This window comes from Lissotriton vulgaris, chromosome 12, assembly GCF_964263255.1.
Source record: "Lissotriton vulgaris chromosome 12, aLisVul1.2, whole genome shotgun sequence".
In the NCBI taxonomy this organism is placed as follows: domain Eukaryota; kingdom Metazoa; phylum Chordata; class Amphibia; order Caudata; family Salamandridae; genus Lissotriton; species Lissotriton vulgaris.
In genome coordinates this window covers 118,893,327-118,920,593 of record NC_141700.1, presented here as the reverse complement: position 1 = coordinate 118,920,593, position 27,267 = coordinate 118,893,327, and the positions used below count along the sequence as shown (strand labels likewise).

The window sequence follows — 27,267 nt, the reverse complement described above, 5'->3', positions numbered from 1 at the left end:
CAGAACACTGTGCTATGATGTAACAGCAGCACCCTGTGATTCAGCAAGCCACTTCTGCTGACTAGCATCACCAGCAACATCGCTCTTGAGGTGGGTTTGGCGGCCCACCTCAACAAAATAACCATTGTAGGAACCCAGACCCCACATTAACGGGGGGGCACTTAAATTAATCTGGAACTGCTAGCCATCTGTCTACCCCTAAGTTTCTCAAACTCCTCCTCCTAAACAACATAACCATATTTTAAACCCAGAAGCGTGGTGGAGTACGCTGCTACGCTGAGCTATCTGCAGTGTCTCTAGAGGTTTGGTACAAGGCAGCATGCAACAACCTTCACCTGTTGGCGTAGCACCAGAAGTGGAGAATGACTTTGCATACCTCCCCAGCATGATGCGCCAACAAATAGGAACCCCAACCCTAAGACCGTAACAAGTACTTTATAGAGGAGGGGGACCCCGAACCATCAAGAAGATTTCTCCAAAAAAAACACAAAGGTCCTATTTTGCCTCCAGGTTCACACATGCGCAGGCCATGGGCAATACACTATGGATGGACCTGTCGGGGATATTTGCTTCTGCTTTGCCGACATTCCCCTTCATACGGTACATGCTCAGGAAAATGAGTTGTCTCCATGACCCTTTACCTGGTTGCACAAACCTGAGCAAGACAGCCAGGTATTCAGTGCTCAGAGATGTCACTCGGGCCCTCCTAGAAGCTCCTACTGAGGCCTCCTCAAGACGCGGTTCCATTTGGGACTGATTTTCTGAGCTAGTATCTGGGGGGGCTGAGACGCCCAGATCCAAGACACCTGAACCTAGCGATGATCCCCGAGGTTGGTTACCTCAAACTTTCAGAGAAATTAATGCTTATCTTGCGATAGTCACTTAAACACAACTGTTGGACCAGCTAAGTAGGAGAAGGTTATGCACTAGTTTAATTCCAAACAACTACACCCTGTTAAGTGTTCTATGCAGGACATTGCATGCTACCTCCTACACCTAAACAAGGCTGGCCTTGTCTACACCGCCATACTCTTACACTTGACTACAATTCCAGCGTACTTACAGACAATTCCTGTTGCTTTCCTGGGGTCCAGTTGATAAACTCCTTATGGAGGTTGTAAAGTGGGTAATAACCTCTTAAGACTTCTCATGTGAAATCTGAACGTGGGCCTCATTTGACTTATGGTCCCACTGTTCCAGACCCTACTCATGTGATCTACAGTTCTGGTCGTAGAAGTTGGCTTTCCTAGTTGCAATCACCTCTGTCATGTTGCATTAGTGAGCTTCAGGTCCTTCTAGTAAAAGAACCTTATCAGGTTCACAAAGATAGGGTAGTAATTTCTACCAAGCCTAGATTTCTGCCAAAAGTTTTTCAATTTTTCATTGAACCAGTCCATTGAGTTGCCTGCTGCCTTCCGGGTCTTCTCACTCTGGTTACTGGTTGCTAAGGGACGTGCTCATGTATTATATTGATAGAACAAGATGTTTTAGTAAGTACAGTCAACATTTTGGTACTCCCAGCCAATTTGGCTGTTTGGGGTCCTCTCTTTGTGCATGTTGAGGACTGCTATGTTTGTTTCCACATGCTCCCTGTGCTCCGCAGTCTCTCTCGATAACAGACCGCTGTCTGAGCTCTCACAATCTGCAACATTATGCTCTATTACATATCACAATGCACCCTGTGCTCAAAACATTAGTTAGGTTTACTCTGCTTCATTACGAGTGCAAGTTACACTTAAACCACACTCTTAATGATGATGCATACGCGCATGGATTCAGACTGCATGCCTACTTGCAAGATGGTACTTGGGGGCAGAGTTGGATGCCCATCATGATTGTGGCAGCCTAAGTGCACCCACAGTATCCCTGAATAATGCGGAGTTCCATTGTATGCCTTCAGCCTACTTCAGCTCCTGTGCCTGATAAATAGAGCATTATGGATCAGTCTGAGTGCACCATGCACTGTCGAGTAATAAGCTCTGTACAAATGTAAGTAAACTGGACCACACCTCCTGTCTCGTGTCCGGCCCAAAATAAACATTTGGGAGGCCTCCGTGTGCCAGACATCTCCCCTGTCCCGCCTCAGCTGCTTTGATCTGCTTGTACTGCAAGAACCATGAAACGGGCAGTGATATTAAGGAAAGAAACATTTTTGTACGACATGCAACGAAATGTCTTTGTTAAAAAAAACTGTAGATTGTAAAATTATGCCACCTGATTGCTATGGGCATTGTGTCTTTATTACACTGCTGTAAAAAAGCTTTCAAAGTACAGACCCTTGATAATTAACAGTAAATAGTCTGATAATGCTTTTTTTTAATTATCTAGTCTATTTTCAGAATAAGTGGTCGAATTTGATTGTGCCATAGTTTACCATTTAATCGCCATCTTTGTACAGCCCTCATAGTTTAACATGACAAGCCTCTTTCCAAGTTTATCGTTTGCAGATTAGACCACGGTTCAGCTGAACACATACAGCATGGCATTCATTTCTAAAATGAATTTAGGCTTTAAGGTGCTTCAGCGTTGTATACAGAAGACCAATTTAGATCAAAGCATGTCTCTAACAATATGGAAGAAAATCAGAAGTACACCAGAACAAGAACTTTTGAAAAGAAAAACTGTAATAAACTGGTGATGAAATAACTTTCTCAAGCAATGAGATTCCAGGAAGATTGAGTCACTTGGGGCGATCATCCCACTAAAGTGAATGTAGAAAAATACAATTTTGTGGGTGAGAATTTCAGGTTGGGTAACCCTGAAGTATAGGAACCATTTATCAATTGTGGGCCACAGTCAGAGAGTTGGAGGAGTACACCATGCAGGAAGTTTAACCACCCGTCCCCTTCTTCTCATCACCTCTGCCCGCATCTTCCATCCACGGACTCTGGCAGTAGCCTTTAACATTAGGGCCACTGAGTTTAATGGTATCTCGCTCCCCTGAGATGTGACGTCTGCTGTTTGTGTGTTTGCAGTTTCTTGAGATCTTTAGTTGATGTGCAGTCTGAGGAGTGATTTGTGTATGTCTCGTTCAATTCCAGGTGTGACTGTGCACGTAGGGCTGGACGTACATATGCCTGTAGGGTGTGTTTGTCCCATTTGAATGGTTCGAGTGGGAGCCAGGCAGGAATGATTGCAGGGTGTATGTGTCTCATTTCAAGAAGTTATCTGTATAGGTTGACTGCAGGATTGTGTTTGTGTGTGTGGGGGGGAGGGGTAGTGGGTATGTTTCACTTTAAAGAGCATGTGAACCTGTAGTAGCTGGGTCTGCAAGGTTGTCTGTGTTGCTGCAGAGATTGAGCATTTGATCACGTCTTGTGTTTGTCTGTGAAGCTTTTTGCGACTCTCCGCAGCACTTCCCGACCCTCTGCGCTCTATAGAGATCTTTACAATATTAACTTGTTAGCTAACCCCGGATTATTCGGCTCTGCTATTTACTTTGTCAGCACCAGTCCATTGACGTGAGACAAAACAGGATGGAAAGAGAAAAGATGACAAGGTGACAGACTATTAAAAATTAAACTAGGGATTGCATAAAAACAAGAAAAGTTATTGAAATACAAAATATATTATCAAATTTATAGGAAATGAGAAACCACAGGCCAAGGAACACAAGAAAAGAGGGACTGGAAAAGTATAAACATGAGCATTAAAAGTAGTAAAGAAGATAATCTGTATGTTGGGTAAAATCTGAGTCAAATGCCAAACGGAACATACCTGTGACAAACCGCTGGCTGTGATCTGCAGTTGGCTGATACCAACCCTTGAAAGACTGTTCAGTGGATTCATAATGGGCTGCACAGATGGACATTTAGTAAACAAGTGATGGGTCTTAATCGTAGAACTATGCACAGATCATTGTGTGTTCCTTAAGCTCGCATATTATAATATCATAGTGATAGCTCTGTAGGTTAATGCAGCTAGTGAACAAATGCTTTACATTTTTTGATTCCTGATTGCAATCTTTGCATTGATAAGCTAGTTGATGCACCTACAGTAAGAAAGTGGCTCTATATATACTGGACCAAAGTAAGGTACCGTGTGTATAGAGTCCCCAGTCCACAGAGGTATGACAGAGGTTAAAGTTAGATATAACCTTACTCTCTAAGGTGGTAGCTTGGTCGAGCAGTAAGGCAGTATCAGAGGACAGTGTAAAGCATTTGTTGTACCCACTCAGTCAAAAGGTTTCACACACTCAAGAACTGAACTCTAGGCCATTTGTTTTTATATCAAAAGATATAGTTGTTTTATTTTTAGAACCAACAGGTATCAAAATATACTTTTCTCAATGTGAGTTACTTTAGGTAATTACTTTGCAGAAAGGCAATAGACTTTTTAAGAACCATAGCTACAGTGGTTGCAATAGGCAACACAATTTAACATTGAGCTCAATGGGGTTTTCTACATAAATGCAGTTGATTACTTTAAGGATTGCTTTTCTAACCACAGGACTGGATCCTGGATTCAGTTCCGGGACCTAAGTTGTAAACAGTTAAGTAAAAGTGTTTTGGTTAGTTGTGATTTTTAAAGAATATAAATGTATTTTCAAAGTTGACACTTAGAAACTTTTCAGTGAAAAACCAGCAATGATATCCTATGGAAGGAAATTCAAGTCACAGGTAAAGTAGGTTCTCGTTACTTTTGTAACCAATACTGGACTCTTAGGTTCAGAACTGGGACATCTACCTAAGACAGGTAAGCAATTACGTTTTGGTACTTGGTATGATTTTTAAAGAATATTTGTAGTTTGTAAAAATCAACAGAAGAAATTTCACAGAAAAGCAGTCAATGGTTTTCTATGGAAGAAAATGCATGTAACTGGTAAGTACAGTTAGGATTACTTTCGCGGTTCAGTACGGGGCTAAAAGGTACAGTACTGGCTTCTCTCCTGATCACAGGTGAGTATTTCGGAATTCGTTATTTGGCTGATTTTAGATGAATATTTTAAAGTTTCAAAACTCCACACTTGAAGAAATTTCAAGTGAAAACCAGTCAATGTTAACCTATGAAAGGAAAGTGAGTTATCGGCTTTTAGGTAAGTACTCGACTGGCAGAGTTAAGGTTCTGGGCATAGACTCCGGGGTCTCCCAGGGTCGGAAAGGTACAGTTGTTACACCCTCAGCGGCACAGGGGCAGCCGGGTGCATAGAGAGTAAGCCCAGTGCAATCCAATGGAGGGGAGGGGGCCTGTGGTTGGTAGCTGCAAGCATGCAGGCCACGCGGCTGTGGGAGCTGAGCTCCACTTACTCAGGGCAAGTGGGGAAGTGGAGTAGGGTAGTAGTTGCACTTCCAGCGGCACTCGGGCGGCTGGGTGCAGGGTGCTTTTGAGCATCAGGCACTCAATGTTAATCAATGGGAAGGTTAAAAAGTGAACAAAGTCTGCAGGCTTGGGGACGGAGATTCTTCAGGTGCGACCACCACTTCGAGAGGTAAGTTGGGATCTTGCAGAAGAGGTAGGTACCCCAAAGGAAGGCAGAGGGGGCGCCGGGTGCTGGGGTGTCTTTTGGCGTCTGGGAAATTTTACCCTCAGCTGGTCGTGGTTGGAGGGGTCCCTGGTTCTGAGGCTGCAGGCATCGTCTGGTTCGTCGAGTAGGGTCTTTGGGCACTGGAATTCGGGTCCCAGTCGCCGGGGGATGTCCTCATGGTCTTGGTTCACTCGGGCACAGGCCGGGCTCGGTGGGTGCACAGTGGGCTGGGTTCGTGGTTCCTGGCTGGCACCAGGGGTATTGCTGTTGGAGCAGAGCCTCTGCTCATGGGAGTCTCAGTCTCTAAGAGGTTCAAGGCAGGCAGGTCCTCCGGGGTTCTTGAGGTTGCTGTCCGCAGGAGACGCCGGGATTAAGCAGGATCAAGGATCAGCAGGCCGGTAGGGCTGGGGCCAAGTCAGTTGTCGTTGTCCTTTCGTTGGCAGCTGCAAGGAAGGTTCAGGTGCCCCTAAATACTAAATTTAGGGCCTTACAGGTAGGGCAAGGGCAGGGACCAATGGGTCCCTGTCCTGGTGTGGGTACACCCCCTAGCCTGCTCCTCTCCTGTGGGAGGGGGGCAGGAACCTAGCTGTGATTAGGCAGGGCTCCCCATCTTCAAGATGTCTGGAGTCATGCTTCACCTCGCCTCTCCCACCTGAGGGGTGGGGTTGGCATAGGCTGGCACACCCCCTTTCCTCACTTAGGGTTTCCCGCCGTTCTTCCCGCCAGAGTGGGGGTCAGAACCGGTGGGGGCCAGTTGCTGAGTACACCAAGTGGCCTGGAGAAGCTCACAAAGGCGGTATGCCTTTATAGCTTCCCTTGCCCATCCTGGGGGGGAGGCTTGGCAACTCGTCCCAGGATGTGCATTGTTTCAGGCCCCCAAGAGTTGCAGGCTCTCGACCCAGGGGTCCAAGAACATGTCTGGTGGTGTCCGCCTCGGTAGCCACACAATCAGGACACTTGGATTCGTTTAGGTTTCAGGAGGCATCTCTAAGATGCCCTCTGTCGTGCATTTGACATTAATCCCACATTGGCATCAGTGCGGTTTTACTGTGCTGAGAAGTTTTATATCAAACTTCTCAGTCTTCAGTGAAGCAATCATGGTGCTGTGGAGTTCGTAATGACAACCTCCCAGCACCATATACTCTTAAATGGCAGCACTGCACTTACAGTGCCCAGGAATGGCCCTGGGTACTGTAGGGGCACAGGGCTCATGCACCTGTGCCCACACCACTGGCATAGGGCACTCAGCTAGAGGGGTGACTGATGGATGCCAGGACAGTGAGCTTGTGGGCATGGCACACAAGGATGTGTTTTGTCCCAAAACGGCTTGTAGGAGACGCACACCAGTGTAAAGTATAGTCAATGCCTATATAGATGGGTGGTGCCCGTGTAGTAACTACCCCTGTACTTGGGGTGAAACGATACTGTGAATTGCACTGTTTCCCTCGAGATCAGTGTCCCTCCAGGGCACTCGAGTAAATCGTTCATTAATTTATTCGAAAAAGGTAATCAAGGTTCTCATATGTGGTTGATTTCATTCTTTTTGTTTATTATTTTTGTTGTAGATTCATCACATTATTACTTTCATTAATGTTCAAGCAAGTGGCCCTGGAGGGACACTGATCTCGAGGGAAACAGTGCAATTCACACAAGGATGTGTGCCATGTCGACTCTGTACTTGGACGCTCAGCCTGCAAAGGCAGTGTGTGGGTGTCAGGGTTCAGGGCCCGTAAGGGTGGCACAATACGTGCTGCAGCCCTTAGGGGTCTTCTCTGGTTACCATTTACTCGGGGCTGACAGGTGGCCAGAGATGCCAATTGGGTTTTAGTTTCAACACAGTTTTAGGGAAGGAACACAGGCCCTGGGAACCTGGTTGGCAGGAGCCCAGGGTACACTCAGTCAAAGCACATCAGCAATTCAGCAAAAAGTGGGGGCATACCTACGCAAGAAAGATGGAATTTTCTCACACTTATTTACTGCATGGATCTTTATGTAACCTTTCTACCACAGGTTCCATTTTTAGGGAAGTACTTCCATATCAGTAGTACACTGACCATATGATCTCTATACCAGTAACTCTCTGGGGTTAAAACCTTGGAGAAAAATACAGTTTGAAACGTTTATTTTCGAAATGTACGAATATCACACCCAAAAGCACCCCCCCATACTGCAAACACGTATTCCCAGTTGAAAAGTATTAATTTTGTCGAGCCATTGGGGGGCTTGGCCTGGCGCCGGCGAAGATGGCTACCTGAAAGTAGAGCTCAGCTGAGGGGAAGCCTACTACCTTAAAATCCATCCTAAATCCGGCTGAGAAGGCTCACATTTACCCCGTGGAGTTTTTCCGCCCGTCCTGGACCAAGCCCAGAGAAAAATCGGGCCGGTGGGGGACGCCCGGAGGAGGAATCACAACATTGCGGTGTGACCGGAGCCGCTGCAAAGGCCGCGCGTGGCCCGGAGGATAAGTGCAACTGTTTCCAGACCTGCCTCCTTCCGGGTGTCCCGCCGGGGCGATTGTGCGACGCTGAGGTCCATTATCTCCTATCCGGGTGCCCCGGCTGTCCGCCGGCGGCCATAATCATCGGGACCTAAAGCTGTATGTACTTTGGTCCACAACCTGAATTGGCGCTGAGCTGTGGGACTCAGGCGACATCGCTGCGCCGGAGTGTGGGGGCGGTGGCGCTCTAGGCCGAGGCGGTGGGGGGGCCCCCTCGGCGCTGAAGATTGGCAGATTGTGCTCTCCCCTGCGGCTGAGATGAGCTGGAGTGCTGGTGCCCACTGCATTGCTGACTGCTCCAGCCTCCCCTGCATTAGCTGATACCGGGTAAGAAGTAGCGGATATTACCCCGGAGGCGAGGCCTGGAGCGGCAGACTCTGTCCGCGGTTCGGCGTGCTCTGGTGGGTGGGGACTTTGTGCTGATACGGGCTGCCTGCCCTGAGCTGCGGCGACAAAGAGATTGGTGTAGAGGTGCTGGAGCCTGGAGATTTTCCTCCGATCCCTGCAAACATAGTGGTGCCTGGTAGTGAGTGGAGGCCGAGCGGGTGGGAACTGAGTGGGCCCATGGAGCTGGGGCGGCTGCTGCGGACTGACGCCTGGCGCTCCGGCCCTCCGGGATCTGAGCCAGCGGAGGGTGTTGCATGGCCGGATTGTGGCGCCTGAGGGGAGTCGGACACTGAAAAAAATTCTGTGTTGCATGTGTTAAACCAGGCAAGCAGTGGTTGCGATCCAAATCGGGTGCACAATCGGGTGCACATGGAGCGGACATAGTGCATCGCAAAACAGAGAGCCAGTCTTGCCCGTCACCCAGTGGCTGGCGAGTCGTAATTGAAAGTGCAACCTGTTGCCCGTAATCAGCCCAGAGCTTGACTGCGCCATCTCCTCGTGTGAAGATTGGACCTTCTCCTGATCCGTCCCTGCAGTGTTCGGGTTTGTTGGTTCCTCATTTCTACGGTGAGAGCAGTGCCGTTCGTGTCCCACCAATGTACCATCATCACTCTTCAGCCTCAGCTGAGTCGCTGGGCACAGGTACTGTCAGGATGAGGCCCAAGGTCACCGCAACTGTCCAGATGAACAAGCTGGATAAATATGCAGTTCCTAAACCAACTCCAGCGGAAGAAGTTGCCCAGGTTGGGGAAAAGGTCAACACCGAACCCTCTCTCCCCTCCATTATGGCAGCCATCCAGGTGCTGGCTGCCACGCTAGAGACTAAAGTAGACAAAATCTCTATCGAGATGAACTTGATGAGGGCAGATATGAACAAGACTATTGAGAGAGTCAAAGTTACCGAAGCAAATGTTTCAGACTTTCAGGTATCCACCAAAAAACTCGAACGGGTACAGCAGCTGGTGCACCAGCACCGGCAAATGGCCCTCAGGCTCGAGGACTAGGAAGGGAGAGCCCTCCGAAACAACATCAGGGTGGTAGGAGTCCCAGAGGGTTCCGAGGGACCAAGTGTTGACCTCTTCCTGGAGGACCCAATCCTAAACCACCTTAAACCAAAGCGGCTCTCATCCCTATTCACCATCGAAAGGGCACACCGGCTGCCAATCCCCAAACTCATACCGGGAGCGGAACCCAGGACTATTATCGCAAAAATACTTAATTACAGAGACCGCGACGCTATCCTACAAGCAGCCCGAACCCAAGGAGACCTGCAATACGAGAATGCGACAGTGAGATTCTTTACTGATTTTACGCTTGGGGTCCAGCAGGAACGCCGCTCTTTTGATGAGGTCAAGAGAGCTCTGGAAAAGAGGAATCAAATGCATGATGTTCTTCCCAGCGAAACTTAAGGTCCTAGCAGACAGTAAATATCTCTTCTTTACAAACCCATCGGAAGTGCAGGACTTTCTGGAAAGGGTAGCAGCCCAGACATCGGCGGTAACTGCAGGTGATAACTGGAGAGACACTCGTGTCCATTCACCAGGCTCGGCGGACGGCGGATGGAACGTACACAGACAGAGTCAGCGCTCCTGGAGGTCGTGGTCCAGTAGCCCGGGAACAATTAAGAGTCAAGGGGACTGACCGGTCTAAACTTTGGACATTTGACCCACTGGACCCAATTCGACGAGCTGTAATGTATACACTCCTTTGTTGGGGGGAGGGAGGGGATGTGTTTTCTACGCGGCGGGTAGACTTTCTAAGTGTCTTGCTTCGTTGTTGCCCTCATAAGTCCTCTATGGGTCGAGGTGTTCCTCTGGAGACAAGAGCTGGTGCTGGCCTTTTTTCTCTCCCATCACCTGTTTTCAACTGTTCTTGGGGCGAAAGGCGCTCTGCTAGTTTGTGGATTTGGGTCGTTTCAAACCTACGTGGCAGGGTAGCAGGGAGGGGGGGTCAGTTTTGGGTCATGAACTGTATATTTTGCCATATTGTAATGGTTTTATTTTCAGGTGGGAGGGGGGAGGAGTTTAGGGAAGGTCTTTGGTCATGCAGAGCAAATTATTCTATGCATTGGTTGTGTCACAGGTTACGCGGGTGGGATACCGCCCTGATTCCTCGAAGTCCGTGTGAAGTGGGATAGTAGTTTGAAACTTATCAGTTGGTATGTAAATGAGCTTGGGGACAAGGTGAAAATAAGCGTAGTACCCCAATATGTAAAACGTCACTTTGCAGGCACTTATCTAGGAGACACACCTAATTGGTAACTCCTGTAAAGCTCTTAATAGGTGGGGTTACACAATGGTGGCACATGCAGGTTTCACTTCTTGTTCCCGTGGAGTGGGCGTCCTTCTCAAACGCTCGTTCCCCCTCAGCATCAAACACACTTGGGAGGATCCACTCGGACGCTTCGCGGGGGTCTCGGGGCAATGGGAAGGACAAACCCTTACACTGTTAGCAGTATATAGCCCACTGGGTCTTCAGACCCAATCATATAAAGACCTTGGGGCGCTCCTACTATCACTTCCTAAAGGGCAACTTATACTGGGTGGAGACTTCAATGCGGTATTGTTGGGGGCTCAAGATCGTCACCCGCCCCGGGACATTCATACTGGGCACAACTGGCTTTTCAACTTCATTGAAGCATTCGGCCTCACAGACCTCTGGAGAACACTCCATCCTGACCTTCAACAATACGCTTTCTTCTCAGGGTCTCACTGCACATTCTCTAGAATAGACTATATCCTCATGCCTGTCCAACAAAACACTTAAACAATAAATAAGACACCTAGCAATAGGCATCTCTGATCACTCCCCCCTGTGGGTTCACCTTACTATTGGGGAAAAAAGGGTGGGATGTATAGCGCCCATTAACCCTTGTTATCTCCGTAATCTGGAAATTAAAGAGGCACTCTCTAAGAACATCGACCATTATTTTCAAGAAAACGATGGCACAGTGCCCTCCCCTTCTATCCTGTGGGAGGCGTTTAAGACAGTGGTTAGGGGACAGGCCCTTTCAGCCATTGCTGGACTGCGTAAAGAAAACAACAAGCAGATAGTTGCGTGTGAATGCGATCTCCTACGCCTCGAGGAGGCGGCAAAGGAAGGATAAAAAAAGAATGGGCCAATAGGTTAGTCCTGGAGCTTAAGAGTAGTACAGGTGACGTGCTCACTGACCCACATACCATAGTCCGAGAGTTTACCACCCACTTTAGGCAGGTCTACCGGAGTGGTTCCACACTCCCAGAGGATGACTCCGCAGCCCTTCTAACAGACATCCAACTACCCTCCCTGTCCGATGCTGAAAATGAAGTGTTTGAGAGTCCCTTCACGGCGGATGAGATAGCCACGGCGATCAGAACGTTAAAACCAGGGAAAGCCATAGGCCCCAACGGCCTACCCATCGAGCTGTATAAACTCAAGCCTGACAAACTAGCCCCGTATTTAAAGCGCATGTTTGAGGACAGTAAGGAAATTGGCAAACTCCCCCGAGACCAACGCATTGCCACACTGGTAGCCATACCCAAAGCAGGTCAACCGAAACAAGACTGCACCTCCTATAGACTCATTTTATTGCTGAACGCTGAGCCCAAGATCCTTGCTAAGATACTTGCACTCCGGCTACGGCAAGTGATAGAAAAACTAGTTCACCCTGACCAATCAGGCTTTATGCCACATCGGAACACCGCTCTGAACCTGAGAAGGCTACACGTTGCACTGGGGTGACACACAACTATCCAAGAAAACGCTGTTGTAGTGTCGCTCAATGCCACAATGGCTTTCGACACCCTCGAATGGGCGTACCTAATGTCAGTCCTTCGTAAATTGGGATTCTGGCCCAATTTCATCGGCTGGGTAAAGCTCTTCTACACTGAGCCATTGGCGCAAGTGGTGGTAAACAACAAATCTCAACCCTCTTTGTGCTAGGAAGAGGAACTAGACCAGGGTGTCCCCTCTCGCCCCTTCTCTTCGCGCTCTCCCTTGAGTCGTTAGCAGCCTGGATTCGGAGAGACCCGTCCATCAGGGGACTTAGGTGGGCAGCAGACTGGGAAGACCGGATATCCTTATATGCGTACTAAATCTTTTTATATTTGGCCTCCCCCAAAAATCCTTGAGCGTAGTCCTTGATACTTTTACAAGTTTTGGAAGAAACTCTAGTTATAGAATTAACTGGAGTTAATCGTTGCTCTGTATTGCACAGCGACCCACCCACAGTCCCGAAAGACTACCCAATCCAAACTGTAAAAGACCGATTTAAATATTTAGGTATTTTCGTCTCCACAAATGCCAAGATCCGGTATGAACGAAACCTTCTCCCACCCTTACAACGGTTCAAACGAGACACTGAGGCCTGGAAGGCACTTCCACTGTCTCTGCTGGGTTGTGCAGCCCTCTTCAAAATGATGGCGTTGCCCCGTTTCCTTTATGCCCTCCAGAATTTTCCAGACCCAATGCCACAAACATTTTTCAAAGTAGTGGAATCCACTCAAAGAGACCTCCTCTGGGACGGTAAACCGCGCATATCACTTCAAAAATTGACTCGGCTGGTATGCTGGGGGCATAGCACTCCCTGACATTAAAAAATATTACTGGGCAGCCCACCACTCAGCCATAAACCAGTGCATCTACTGAGGCAAGGAAGAACCCGGATACTGGATGGACAAGTGGCTGCTCCCAGACGGTTGCTTCACAAGGACCTTGTACTCCAGGCCTAATAAATTCCACCTGACAGGCCACACAAGACTTTCAGTGCAGGTTTGGAACACGGTAAACCGTACTTTAGGATGGGGAAAGCAACTCACACTTGCAACCCCACTGTGGGATTCTGAATCCTTGGGTATGCTGGGCCGCACTAAAGGATTTGACAAATAGGACCTTATAGGTCTCACAAATCGGTTACCTCTAGGGGGAAGAACGGGGTGATCATGTTTGCCTCTCTACAACAGACACACAATCTAGCCTCATCGGAATACTTTCGGTACATGCAAGTTAGGCACTCCCTTCAGGCTAACATGCCGGCTGGGACTCACTTGCCGGATTCCTCTCCGCTTGAGGACAGATTACTGGACGGGCACCTGCCAGACAAGGCTATCTCCCTCACATACAAGAAGTTAATACGCAACACCCCAGATCTTCTCACTACCTTGTGGGAAAAATGGGGGTGGGACGATCTAAAATTAGACGAGGAATGGCAAGAGGCATTATCCTCGCCTAAGGAAGTTGCCATTTTGGCCAAACTTAGGCGTATTCAATTAAAAATCCTGCATCAGGTATATCTCTCTGGTCCTAGACAGGCCCTGATGGGCAGGAACGAGGAGGGGCTTTGCAGGAGGGATTGTGGCCTGGAGTGGACCTTTCAGCATATTATCTGGGACTGTCCTTTCATCCTCAAATACTAAAAGGAGGTACACAAATGTATGAGTGACGTGTGGGGGGGTCACAATACGACTTGAAGCCAAAAGGTGTCTGCTCAATGTCTGGGAGCCCGCGGATCTCAATACAAGAGGTAAACACTGGTCAACGCTCGGCCAGATGATAGCCAAGCGGAATATCGCCCGCTGCTGGGGAGTGCTGTCACCACCAACACTTGGTGCCTGGAAAATCGACATGAACTGGTGCATGGCATGGGAAAAAACTATTTGTGTCGCGTGGTTGTCAAAAGAAATGGATAGTACTCTGGACCAAATGGAACGTTTACCGTGGTAATATATGTGAACCTCCATGTTCCACCCCCCACCTCGAACCACTGACTCCATGATGTATGCTATTGTTGTCCTGATTCTTTCACTTTATCATTATTGTAATGACCTTTGTTTTTCGCGTAAATGTGAAACACCTGGAATGGCAGATCTAATGTATGCACTGACCAACCACTAATATTGTTTAATAAAAATATATTTTTTTTAAAAATGGTGTAGAGCAATTTAAATAAAATAAAAAAACATTGTTTAGACCAGCTTACTGATATAGGTAAGTTTGGGGAAATCTGTAAAGTACATTTTGTCCTTGAAATATGGAACATAATCCCCTCCGGGGGTAATACTTTACCGGTTAGATCCAGACCTCCAGCATCCAAAACCAATCTACGGGTTAACCGATATAGGAGGGTAGCCAGTTTGGCCGACATCTCCTTCCTGGAGAGGTATTTGTTAAATTGCCAAGAGAAAAAGGTTCAGGACCTTGTTGATGTCCCTCAGTATGGAGTACCTGGGATCTGGAGACAGATATAGTCTAATGCTAATAACAAGTTTGCGGACAAGTGGGTGCTGTCCCATCGAATGGTCACCAATGTGAGAATGGCCTGCCGAAATTGCCGATTTGAAGGTATTGTTTGACCAGCAAGCCATACAATCTGAGGCCAAAGAAGCGAGGAAGTTCGTTTTATAGGCAACATTTGTCCCCTCTGATACCAGCAAATTCATTGAGACCAGTCCAACCTATAATGTTTAATTGTGCTGAGGTACCAGGTTTTGGAGAGTAGGGGTGCAGCCTGTCTCAAAAGTCCCGGGACTTTTCAGCGTTGCCTGTAATCCTCCAAGCCATAAGTTGCAGAAATCCGTACAGTAGCAGATGATTAGGGTTCCCCACTGGATCTCGGAGGAGATCTGGGGACCAGGTAGGCAGATTGGAAAATTCCAAGAAAGTTCCATCAGATCTGGATTCCATACTTGGAATCACCAAATTGGTGTTACTACCACCAAATCTGCCTGCTGTACCGCACCTCGGCAGAAAGCCACATGGTCATCACGAATGGGGGAAATGCATGCCCTTTGTCCGGCTGCCAGTTTTGGAGAAAGGCATCGGTCGACACCGCGTTGGGATCTGGCCTCCAACTGGAGTATCTGTGGAGCTGATGGTACAGGTGAGATGCGAAAAAAGATCCACAGAGAACAGATCCCACTAGGCCTGTAGCGTCTGGTAGACTGAGTGCAATTTCCAAAGGCTCACATCCTGCAGATGGCAGCGGTGCCAGTCTGCTACCTGGTTGGACTTCCTCTGGGGATGTTCTGCCGTCACTGAAATTGGGTTCTCGAGACAGGAGTCCCAGAAGTTTCTGGCCCGGTAAGAAAGGGCTTTGGACCTCTTTAGTGTGATTGATGTACTGCATCCCAACAATGTTATCCATTTTTAGCAGGATGCAGCATTGCACCTTGTCCTTGGTCCAGCACTTGACTGCAAGTAAGCCCGCCATCAATTTTAGACAATTCATGTGGAGGGATTTTTTGAAAGATGACCATTTTCCGCCTGAGGAGTATTCCGCACACCTTGCGCCCCATCCTGTGTTACTGGCATTGGATTCTATTACCATATCGGAAAGGGAGATGAACATTGCCCGAGAGAATGCTAGTGGGATAGGTGGAACCCTTTGCAAAGGTGAGCCGTAAAACTGTATATGGAATTCCTGGCGCGTCTGAATAACCCGCAAGTCCGAGGTGAGAGCCATCCGGTTGTGTACAAATCTCTTCATCCTGCCCCCCAGATTTTGCAGGATGTAAAGGATTTACACTCACCTTGAGAGGGGCTTTGTTTACCGCCTCCTTTATGGCAGCCTTTGGAACCCCTGTGATGGGGGAATAACCTCTGGTGTCACAGAAGTTGCCAAATATGGAATTGCCCTTCCACTGTCCCCTGCGTGCACTGTAGCCTGTGCTGGGGGCTTGGAACTGGGATTGGCCTACCTTGTGCACCCACCCACGACTTGCCTTGGTAAAAACCAAGGGGGTAAAAATCTTCTTGATAGAGGCCTGGGCTTTACCTAATAAATTGAAAGTCGCCACATTTGTCCAGCACTCGGATTAGCATGTCACTGGAGAGCCCCCTTGCGTGATCTGGCCCGCCTCCGAGGTGGCCACATCTCCCAACTTTGGATCAATCTTAATAAGCAGCGACAAGTCTTAGTTGAGATAGCGCGGTTGGCGTTGCCTAAAATGTTTATGGCGTGTTAGAACCATCCTGACAGCACTTCAAGGTAGATCTGGGATCCTTGACGCCATGGTGTCCTCCACCATGTCAAGGTTTTTATGTTGGCGGCCTGGATATGTTCAATTATTTTTTATTAATTTGAGTTTTTGTAGGCCACATCACTAGTATTACAGCACTGTAAAGCTCCCTTCTTTCTACAAGGTGATACCCTGCCCCAGAGGAACCCTAAGCTGAAAACATACAGGTTTTCATTTTCTTCCTGAATTGAAAATGATCCTCAGTAAGGCAAAGAGCCAAAGGAAGAGAATTCCACTATACTGCCACCAAATATGAGATTGATCGTCCACCTGTGCTGTTTTTTTTTTTTTTTATCCTAGTGGACTTTGGAAAGGCCTGGTTTCAAGATCTTGGATTCAGAGCCGGCTTATAAAATTTCACTCTGTCCTGTAAAATCTCAGAGCCAGTATTCTATTCGGCCTTGTGGGTATGGAAAATGAATTTCAAAGATGCTCTTTTTCAAACTGGAAGCATGTGTAAGGATGTCAGGCAAGCTGATGCCGAGCCAAATCTGTCGATCCTGCAAATCAGCGTGGCTGCAGCGTTTTGGATCACCTGTAATTTTATAAACTAGTAAGCTGCCATGCCCACAAAAGGGCATTGCCATAGTCCAAGCGACTGATAATCCGGGCCTGAGCTATGGTTTTCTTCCAGTCAATCTGGATGCAACTGAACAGCATCCTCCATTTTAGAATGCTGAAACATTTGCCACAAATGGCCTTGATGTTATCTTGTATTGAGAGAGAAACATCCACAATTACACCAAGGTTCTTAGCTGACCTCTGGGGGTAGGCATGTCCCCAAAAGAGACCAGCCACCAGTAGGCATCTCAGAATAAATCCGCCCCACCGACAAGCAGGATATCTGTGTTTGTCTGCATTTAATTTTAAGCAGTGTCTGGCCATGCATCCCACTAATTTTGGAAGACATTTTTTCAGCTTCTCTTTTGATCTGTTGCCCTGGTCCTGACCAGATTGTATTATTTTAATGCCCTCTATCTGGACATCAATAAGGGATCCATCCATAAATTGCAGCTTGTACAGAATGCAGCGACTATACTTGTGATGGATCTTCCTAAATTACACCCTGTTTCAGCATCTATTCGTAAGCTGCACTTCCTTTAGGAAAGAGAATTTTGTTCAAGACCCTCTGCCTTGTTCATAAGGCTCTTCATTATGCAGGCTCTGAAGGGATTAAAAGGCTCCTTCGGCTGTATGTCCCTACCAAACAACTGCGGTATGCCAGCAAAAACTGGCTGGTAGTTCCCAGGGGAGCCGGGGAGGGGGGGGGGGGGGGGGGGGGGGACTTTTTCTGTTGCTGCCTCTGAGCTCTGGAATTCTCTCCTGCTATTGGTCTCTGGACAAGACTCTGGCACCTTCTGTTCTGTAATTCCTTAAAAACATGGCTCTTCACTCTTTAACTGTTGGGCTCCTTTTTGTGCTTCCTACGACCGCCGGCTCTTTCCGCAGCTCCTTGTCACCTTTGGGCAAAGTTTGCACTTTAGAAGATTAATATTCTTGAGTCACGCTCCTCCCCCAGCAATAAAACCAGCTGGGTGACGTCTGCATATTAAAAAAAAAATCAAAGCCCCATTTCCTTATAATTCTTGCCATTGGAGCCACATAGATGTTTAAAAGAGTCAGGCTGAAAGTAGAGCTCTGTGGAACTCCGCAGTTTGCTTTATGGGAGTGTGAGCGATAATTGCGGAGCTACACTGTATAAGAGCTGTTTTCCAGAAAAGAGCTGAACCAATGGAAAGCCTTTGAATTTACACCAACTTCATGTAGTTTGGTAATTAGCTGACTGTGCAAGATCATATCGAGGGTCGCCCGGAGATGGATCATGGCCATCGCTTTGCCCTGATCCACAGCTAGTCTGTCATCAAATACATCCATCAATGTAGACTCCATGCTTTTATTCGCATGATAGCTGGTCTAAAAGGAATCTATAGGTTGTTTGTTTCAAGAAAATCGGACAATAGTCTATTCACCACTTTCTCCAAGATTTTAGACACATATGGAAGGTATAGGCTGATAATTGCCAAGAACAGCAGAATCAATTCCGGATTTCTTAGGCAAAGGTAACAAGATCGCTTCTTTCTAAACCTCAGACTAGATAGCCTACTCAAGCGATTGGTTGAAAATGCGAGTAAAAAAATAGTACAAAGAATAGATGCTAGGCGAGCAAAAATAAAATGCCGGCAGGGGTCTAAGGGAGATCCAGACATGACCTCAGTCATCGGCTTCAAGATCTGTTCTGTAATGTTATTCAAGATGCCCAAATAGGGTGCTGGTTTCGGTATGGGGACCCATTCAGAGCCCTAAAGGCTCCTCTAACAATTGTTGGGGCTCCACGGTAGAGTATATCTTGTTCTCCAGTATTAGGGTGTCTTTCATAGATTCACATGCTTGAATAATTTCCCGTCGTCGAAGTGGGAGTCCCACGGTAAATAGAATAGTAGTGAGAAACATATATATATATAACGGCCGAAATGCATTATGCACACGCTGTTCATTTTTTAATTAAAGATCCTCCAACGGTATCCCCTGAGTGGCCTCCACCTGTTCTTTGCGGAGTGGGAATTCGTTTGATGTTTTCGCGCCGGCCAGAGGCGCGTGGGAGGTCCCGTTCCTTCAAGGGGCCGGAGCTTCACTGGCACCAGCTGCGTGCAGCCTTCGTTTGCTTCAAGTTATTGAAACAGACTCCAGCCCGCCTCGAAGTAAATGCCTCAACCTTGGCCTCTGCGTGATGCAGCTTGTCAGTGACATGGAGACGGGTTCACTGTAACTCCGTTTCGAGGTCCAGGAAACGGCACACATACAACGAGGATGGAACGTCGAAGGGGACCAGAGGAGGACCGGCGATTAATCCTTTTGCCAAGACTCGTGATTTTACACCCTGCACCGTCCCAGCTCAATGCCCCATACTGATGGGGGGGATTCTATTCAGCCACCGCCTAACAACACTCACCCAAGCCTACAGCATTCTGGGAGCTGTAGTTGTGGCAGAACTACAGTGGGTTGGCATACAAGTGACCTGAAGGTCAACGGACTTCCGCCAATGGCAGTGACTCTGGACAGTGATAAGTGGGGGTGGAGCTAACCTAGGCAACACAGCAAGCATCTGAGGAAGGCCTTAACGGCCGAAATGCATTATGCACACGCTGTTCATTTTTTAATTAAAGATCCTCCAACGGTATCCCCTGAGTGGCCTCCACCTGTTCTTTGCGGAGTGGGAATTCGTTTGATATATATATCTCCAATAGTGTGTATATTTAAAAATAAAAAAAATTCAGTACCATAGAACAGTATTGACTCATAGAAAGCATTGAGGGAGTGTATACTTTTCTAACATATCCATGTCCTTATAAGGGTCCATATTCCAGCTAATCCGATTGCAGCACCCTCTAGAACCTTCTCCTCAGAAGCTCAAACCCTTAGATTTTCTACCGCATGTCGTGTGAAGGGAGTCTCTCTGAGCATTGCTCAGTTTTCTTCTATCAAAATCTACAGAATTTTCAGAATGTCTTCTTCTAAAAGGTCTTTGTTTCGGCCTTGTACTTCCTGTGGAAAACTTCGCCTTTTTTCTGAGGACCCTCAAAAAATGCATTTAGTGCTTGTATCCGGATCATGAGGTGAGGAATTGCAAGTTGTGCAGTACCTTTTCATCAAAGACATTAAAAGACCGAGAGGCAAGTCTCCTTCTGTGGCTGCAGAAGTTGAAGACCTCAGACAACCCAGTGTCTGATAGAGAGTATCTTCCCACCATTCCAAGACCTCTCTTAAGCGTGGGTGTGAGACTGAGATTCCTTCTCCTTTCCTTAAAAAGAAACTCTGACGCTCTGAATCCAGTTCCCCCAGGAAGTTTGCCGGCTTCTACGCCTAAGGGACCTGGTTCACTGGCGTCGCAAACTCTCTCGTCGACGGCCAAGAAATCCGTCTCGACGGCTCCCCCAAAATGCAAATCAGATGCAAATGCAACTCAGTAGACATTGACTCTATGCTCGCTACCCCTGAGCAAATCTTGCCTTTTTTCCTCCTCCTGGCGAGGTCAGCCCTTTCTCATCCCACACTGAAAGTCTTCCTGGCTGCGCTTTCTCGCTTTCGACATGATTGTTCCACATCTCTATATTCCTCCAGGATCATTCTCCAGTTCTTTAAAGGGCTATTCCGGATGTTTCCACCCATCCCACGTCCTCTGCCTTCATTGCGCCTGAATCTCGTCTTGGCTCAGCTTCTCAAGCCTGCATTCGAACCAATCCACTCAGCGGATTTGAAATTCCTCATTTGAAAGGTTTCCCTCCTACTCGCACTTATGTCATCCAGGCGTGTGAGTGACATACAAGCTTTTACTATTCAGCCCCCTTTTCTACAGTTTTCAAAGGACGCTGTCATACTTAGTACAAATCCAAAGTTTATACCAAAGTTTCCACCAGACTTCCACCTGAATGAACCTGTGATACTCAACTTTCTTCCCTAACCCTCAGTCTCCTGCTGAGCGTACTCTTCATTCACTTGACCTAAAACGATGCCTTAAGTTCTATATCCGTATAAAGCACACAAATTGCCTAAACCACACTTAAACGAAAAAACGTTTTTAGGTTAGAAAAATATTTATTACATTCCAACCAGGCATGCTTATTCAATGCCAATTATTTTGACTTTTAAAGTATCTTTTTTAACATTAATAGGCAGAAATGAAACGGACTGTGCATTCAATATTTACATCACTGTACAATTGGTTTGATACAGATAGAAACAAACAATGTCAAAATAATATATCAAACATCCTACAAAGAAATTAATACATAACAAAACACCAATATCATATACCTATAGAATCAATGAATAAAACAAATCGAAAGAATGGAGAATATGGTCAACTGAATGACTCGAAATTGATAATGTCTTGACTGGCTAATCCTAGTATTGCTTGTTAATAATGCTCTATTCCACCAAAGCTGCCGACGCGTTTCGAGACCAGGACAAACGTCCCTGGGCTCTCATCAGGGCTTTTATTCTTTGTATCTGAAAGATGCAAAGAAAAAAAGCGTTTTACTATTTTGATTAAATGAAAGCCTCTATTCTAAAGTTGCTACATATACTACTAGTTTGTGCATGGATAGAATCTACATACCAGGCTCTTTTTATAGGGTGGAGAAGGCTTGTGGGACTTGTTGTCAGAGTGCGGGGAACCAAAGGGATCAATCGTTTTCTGTAGTGCATCTTGCCTTCGGGGTTGCTTACCTGTACTGCTTCCAGTGTCTGCAGGCATGGCACACAGGTATGATGGCCCAGTCGTGTTTTCACTTTTATCTGCACCAAGCCATGCAGCCGGCAATGGCAGTTTGCATGTGCTAGGGGTCCCTCAGGATGGCATAATACATGCTGCAACCATTGAGGGCACTTTAGCTTTCTTGCCCTAGGTACCAGGGGTACCACTTACTGGGGATTTACAGAGGGTGCTAAAGGTATTTTCAATTGTGGGTACACTTGTACAGTTAAAGGAAAGAGACATGGCACTGAGGATCTGGAAAGCAGGAACCCAGTGCACTTCTGTCAGAATGGCATAAGATAACAGGCAAAAAGTGGGAGACCTCATATCATAAAGGGCATTTTCCTACACCATTCACATATGCCAAGCTTTTAATGTAGCTTCCCATACTTTCTAGCAGGCGTTGGTTGGCCAAGTTGTCCTAAGAACATTCTTTCAGACATTAGCACCCACCTGCTCCTCAGCCACCTATTGCGGAGGGACTGTTGTACTGTCTATGGATCATGTGGGTCTACAGCCAGGCTGGTTATGAAATGAAAATGTTACTTTCTCTGTAAACATCTGTTCGTAGCATGTAGACACACATGCAACCTCTCCTCACTGGGAAGCCTGCAATGAACAGATGCTTCTGTGTCCTTTATCTCCTTTACTACTAGTTCAGCACATTGTGTCTTTGACATTGCTTTCCGCTTGGGGAGTGAGTAGTGCAAGTGGAGAGCCATGTAAGGTGGAGCCAGAGTCCTGGAGCATGATGTATAAACGGTGAAGTCACAGCACAGTGTTACAGCCATTAAAACTTGTAAACTGTACTCCCTGGAGTGCAACAATTACTTACGTTTTTGGATTTATTGGGAAGTAAAGGTTTGTCTTCCTCAACTGCACCAAATGATATTGTGTGCCCCAGAGCCTCTAATTAGACCACATTGCTACACATTTGTGATGAAGGTCTAGGAGTTCCAGAGGTGCTCGTGCCAATCTTCGTCGTGATCCCAGACTTCTTCAGGTAAGTCTCACAAGAAATCTGCTTCATTACACCTCCCCCCACCACCACTACCACACCCCTCTGGAGCGCCTTCAGGCCCCAGGGGTTTGGAAGGTTCTTGGACAGGGGCTCCGCTGGCGTGTCCGCTCTTGGTGACAGTCGGTCCCTCAGGATCCATGTATAGATCAAGATTGGCCCGGTCTGTAACTTAGTGACTTTCTGCGGGAACCATTCCAGAAGCTGTGTCCCCCCTGCCGCCGACACCCATTGATGTCACCAATTCATTGTGATTCCCAACTCCTATATGGAGCTGGACCTGCTTCACTCGACAACTGCTCTGACTGGGACTACATGACCTGAGTTGGTGATGGAGCCCTATTTTCCAGGTGGGCACGCTAAGGAATGGAGGGGATCTGAGTATCCCTATGTCTTCTCTGACCCTAAAGTAGAGTCCATGACTGATGACACCTGGTACGAGGACTTAGCTGATGCCAATGATCTGGGCACCTCACTTGACACTGGCGTCCTTTCTCCTCCCACAGTGGCTACAGAGGAAGTGTCTTCCTTTACAATGGGAATCTGGAGAGCGGCTGAGGTCCTGTACCTGCAGCTGTACACAGTTGAGGTCAAGACCAATGTCTTAACAGGAGTGATTCAGCCAAGATTATATTCATCAGAACCCTTACTCCCATTTTAAAGAAGCCATCACTGATGTCCTACTCGGGGACTCAACCAGGTCCTGAACAGGCACTCCTGTGCACAGGACCATTGCCCTTTTCCTAGGGACCCTGCCTTTCTGTTTCAACATCCCACCCTTTAGAGCCTAGTAGTCCAGGCCTCCATCTCAGGGATAAATCTTGGTGCTTTCCCTATCACATCACCGGGTACTGAATCGAAGAGGGTGGATAACTAGGACAAGACAATTTTCTATTCCACCAGTTTAGCGCTGCTGTCCATGAACACAGCATGCTTATTTGTCTCATTTATCACCACACTAGGGGATATAGTTGCGCAAGTGCTGCCCATTTTCCGGAGGTGGCCAGGGCCATACTCTCCAAAGCTGTAGCTGATGGGAGAGATGTGGCAAAGTTTAACATCAAATGCAGTTTGGACACAACTGCTGAGCAGAGCCATTGCTTCCACTGTGGTGCTTTGTCATCACGCCTAACTGAGGACAGCTGTTTTTCTAGTTTGTCCAGGCATCCCTTATGGACATGCTCTTTGTTGGGACTTGCCTTATTGTCGACAAGTCAGATTTGGCTCTAGACGATTTAAGGACAATAGGGCCACCACTAGGATGTTTTGGCTCGCCATAGCCCGAGCCAACCACAAAAAGAGACTAAGCGGAACTATGACTCGCACCCCTACCTCACTCATTGCTTAACCCCTTTAAATTACATCACTTATAGAATGTTCAATCATAGCATTCCTAACACTCCTAACATCTCAAATGATCTAGTTTATGAGAAGAGTGTGCATGGTAGAAGGCGCAAATTATAGTTAACTTAGTCTGGCTAGCGAGTGGACAACACTTTAAGAGCTGCACAAGTTATAAGTAGTTTTGGGCGGATGTAAATTATAACTTTAACTTATAACTATAAAGTTATATCTAATTTTTAAATGTATACGGTGTGTGTAGTTTAAGTTAGTTTTGTACAGAAATAAACATTGACGTTTTATTAAATGGGAGCGGAGATTCAGGGAGGAGTCAAGATGGTGGGCTGACACCGCCGAGTGAAGGAGCTTGCATGGAGCCGCTCCGTATCGCTTCTGGAAAGTATCACGGAGAAAGCTTGGAGAGCCGCTAAATGACCGCGCAACTTTGTAACAGAAAAACAGCCAAATCATAATTTTCTTTGTGAACGTGAGCCAAGTGCTGGAATTAGCCGAAGAGTAGCTGAATCAAAAGCGCATCTTCCGTTAACAAAAGGGAAAAAACAAAACAATCTTCCAGCGTTTTACCTGCAATATAACTGCTGTTCAACTCGGATGCTGCGTTTTGCCTATCGACTGAGCAAGAGGGGTGGTGCCGGTTTGGAGGCTTTGAAACACCGGTCTCCTCCGAGCGCTCGAGCGGACGTGCTGCAGGGCGGGCCCTGGCCTTGGGCTGACCCTTGCACAGCTGTGTGCACTTACCGAGGATCAATCTGCGTATCCACCTGTGGAACCAGCAGACCCGAGCACCTCCGCTGTTACCACGCTGATGACTTCACGCCAGGCAACTCGCTCCACCAGGACTGGCAGAGCTGGATAGACGGCAGTATCGAAGCAAGACGAACCAGGTACGATAACGGCGGGGTCTGCAAATAAAACTAAGACTGTCACAGGACTTTTAGCGGGAGCTTGCTCTCCGGCTCTAGAAAGCGAGAAGTGCACGACAGGGGCCTAGTTAGAGCAGCAACAACCCCATAAATGAAACTAACTAGCAGCATTAACTGGGATACTGTGTCAACGAATTGTCGAGCAGGGAATATACACCCGGAATTATCACATGGCTCTCTTTCCTCAAATGACTTGGCGAAGACAGGTACAAAAAAAAACGGACGTTATTTGCATTTCAGTTGCATCTCCCAATAATATAGATATTAGTCAAGCAAATATCGCTGGGGAGGACAAAGATAAAGATAATAACAAAAACACAAATGCAAACGCTGATAAAAATAACCAGCCAGAACCTGATACTATAATTGATAAGGCAAGAGATGAAGTGACTGATGCCATACATGTGGATATGGATACTACCGATGGTGCCACTCATGATATTGAAAACATTGATTTGACACGTATACCTTCAGCACCGAACTTAACTATGAGGTACGAGATTGAAATGTGCAATCTAACTAAGAATTCTACGCCCATATTAGAGACTGGATAACTACAGATAAATCAACATTTAAGGAGTCACTGGTAGATAACTTAACCGATAAATAAGACCATTTACTAAATGTTGAAACTGAAAGGGCAGTAGAAAACTCCAATCATGACTATGAAGAGATCTCTGGAGAGAGTGAGCTAGATCAAGAAGTAACTCCCACCAGAGACCATGCCGGACAAGCTAACAATACAAGGAGAACAACATTTAAAGCTAAGATCAAACAAAAACAAAAACTTATGACTCGCAAATCACTGAGTAAAGATCTTTCTGCGAATAAAAAAGGACGCAAGGCTATAATTGAGGATAGCCCATTGAGGAAGTGGATCGAAGCAAAAGGAGGGGTGAAGGGCATGGCCCTAAGGCTATCAGGAGCAAGCTTGAACGACGGCTTGCATATAAGGGATAATACAACTCTGGGGACAGATAATGCGGATAACACGGATACCGCTGATAAAACAAAACCTAAAACGGATGCAACAATCCCATTGCCCCCACCAATTGAAAACAGATCGGCTGATAACGATGCCATCACTACTGCACAGCTGGATGCCTCATATGCTCAATCGGCCCGTATCTCTCAACTAGAAGCTAAAGTTGAAGACCTTGAGAACCAGGCACGTAGACACAATCTAAGACTATTTGGGGTCCCTGAAGGGGCTGACCCCTGATCTTTCGTAGTGAGACTCTTTCAAAAAGCCTTCTGTGATCTCTCTGATTGGGACTGGGATTCCCAACTTCAACGGGTCCATAGACTACCTTCTGTTCCAAAGAATCAAAATAACAAATTTCCCAGATCCCTATTGATATACTTTGGGAATGTCTTACTGAAACAAGCGGTAGCCCTCAAAGCCAAAGCTAATAACCCAGTCACTATGGATAATATTACCTTCTTTTTACGCTCTGATTTGAGCAAGGCTACAATGGATCGGCGTTGGGAACTTCGCAAACTTATAGATTCTTTCTAAGTAATCGGCTGTACAGTGTATTTACAGGAATCCGCTCGCCTCAAAGTCATTAGGAATGGTCAATCATCATTTTTTACTGATCCGGAGGAGGCGACTAAGCATTTGGAGAAACACACAAGAGAGAAACCCTAAGAAATCTTTAAAACTCACTAAATAATCAATAAGAACTAATAAGATATAAATTTGGACACTAGTAACGAAATCACCTTCTTAGTTTATTATTGCTCTCTTTCTTTTTCCTTCTATCACTTCCTTTTTTTTCTCTAGCTAGACTGGTTGCTCTCCAATTACTGTTCATTGCTCATTGATATATACTCTGATTCGCACTAATTGTATTTCTTGAGCGATAGCTGTATGGAGCAGACTCCATGCTTGCGACTACACTGTGCTACCCCTCCAGCGGTAGCAAGAGATAAAGGGGTGCTCCCCCTCGGGGGTCTTCAAGATGTGGGGGTGGTTGGGTGGGACTGAGCTCTTTGGGTGGGTAGGGGGAAAAAAAGGGGGAAAAATATATTGCAAGGGGGAAAAATGTATAAAAAACTATAACAAGATTATAGAGTTTATTTTATGGAGAAGACTGAGTGAGGCCAATATAATTTATGTCTACTCTTAGGTGTTTGGTTTGGAATGTTGCCGGTCTTAATAATAAATGTAAAAGAAAACTGGTACAAGAAGAAATTAATATGTACAAACCACATATGGTATTCCTTTCAGAAACTCATATTGGATACAGTGACCGTAATTTATTATCACAAATGGGCTACCTCCTCGTCGTCTGCTCTACTATAGAGACAACAAACCGAGGAGTTGCTATCCTGAAACAGAAATGGTTAAAATTAAATGTTATCA

At 46.7% G+C, this 27,267-nt stretch overlaps 1 protein-coding gene across 3 annotated transcripts in view; it reads left to right on the top strand.

The window, feature by feature from the left end:
* RPRD2 (regulation of nuclear pre-mRNA domain containing 2) overlaps positions 1-27,267 on the top strand; it is a 476,068-nt gene that overhangs the window by 334,025 nt on the left and 114,776 nt on the right. The window lies entirely within an intron of this gene.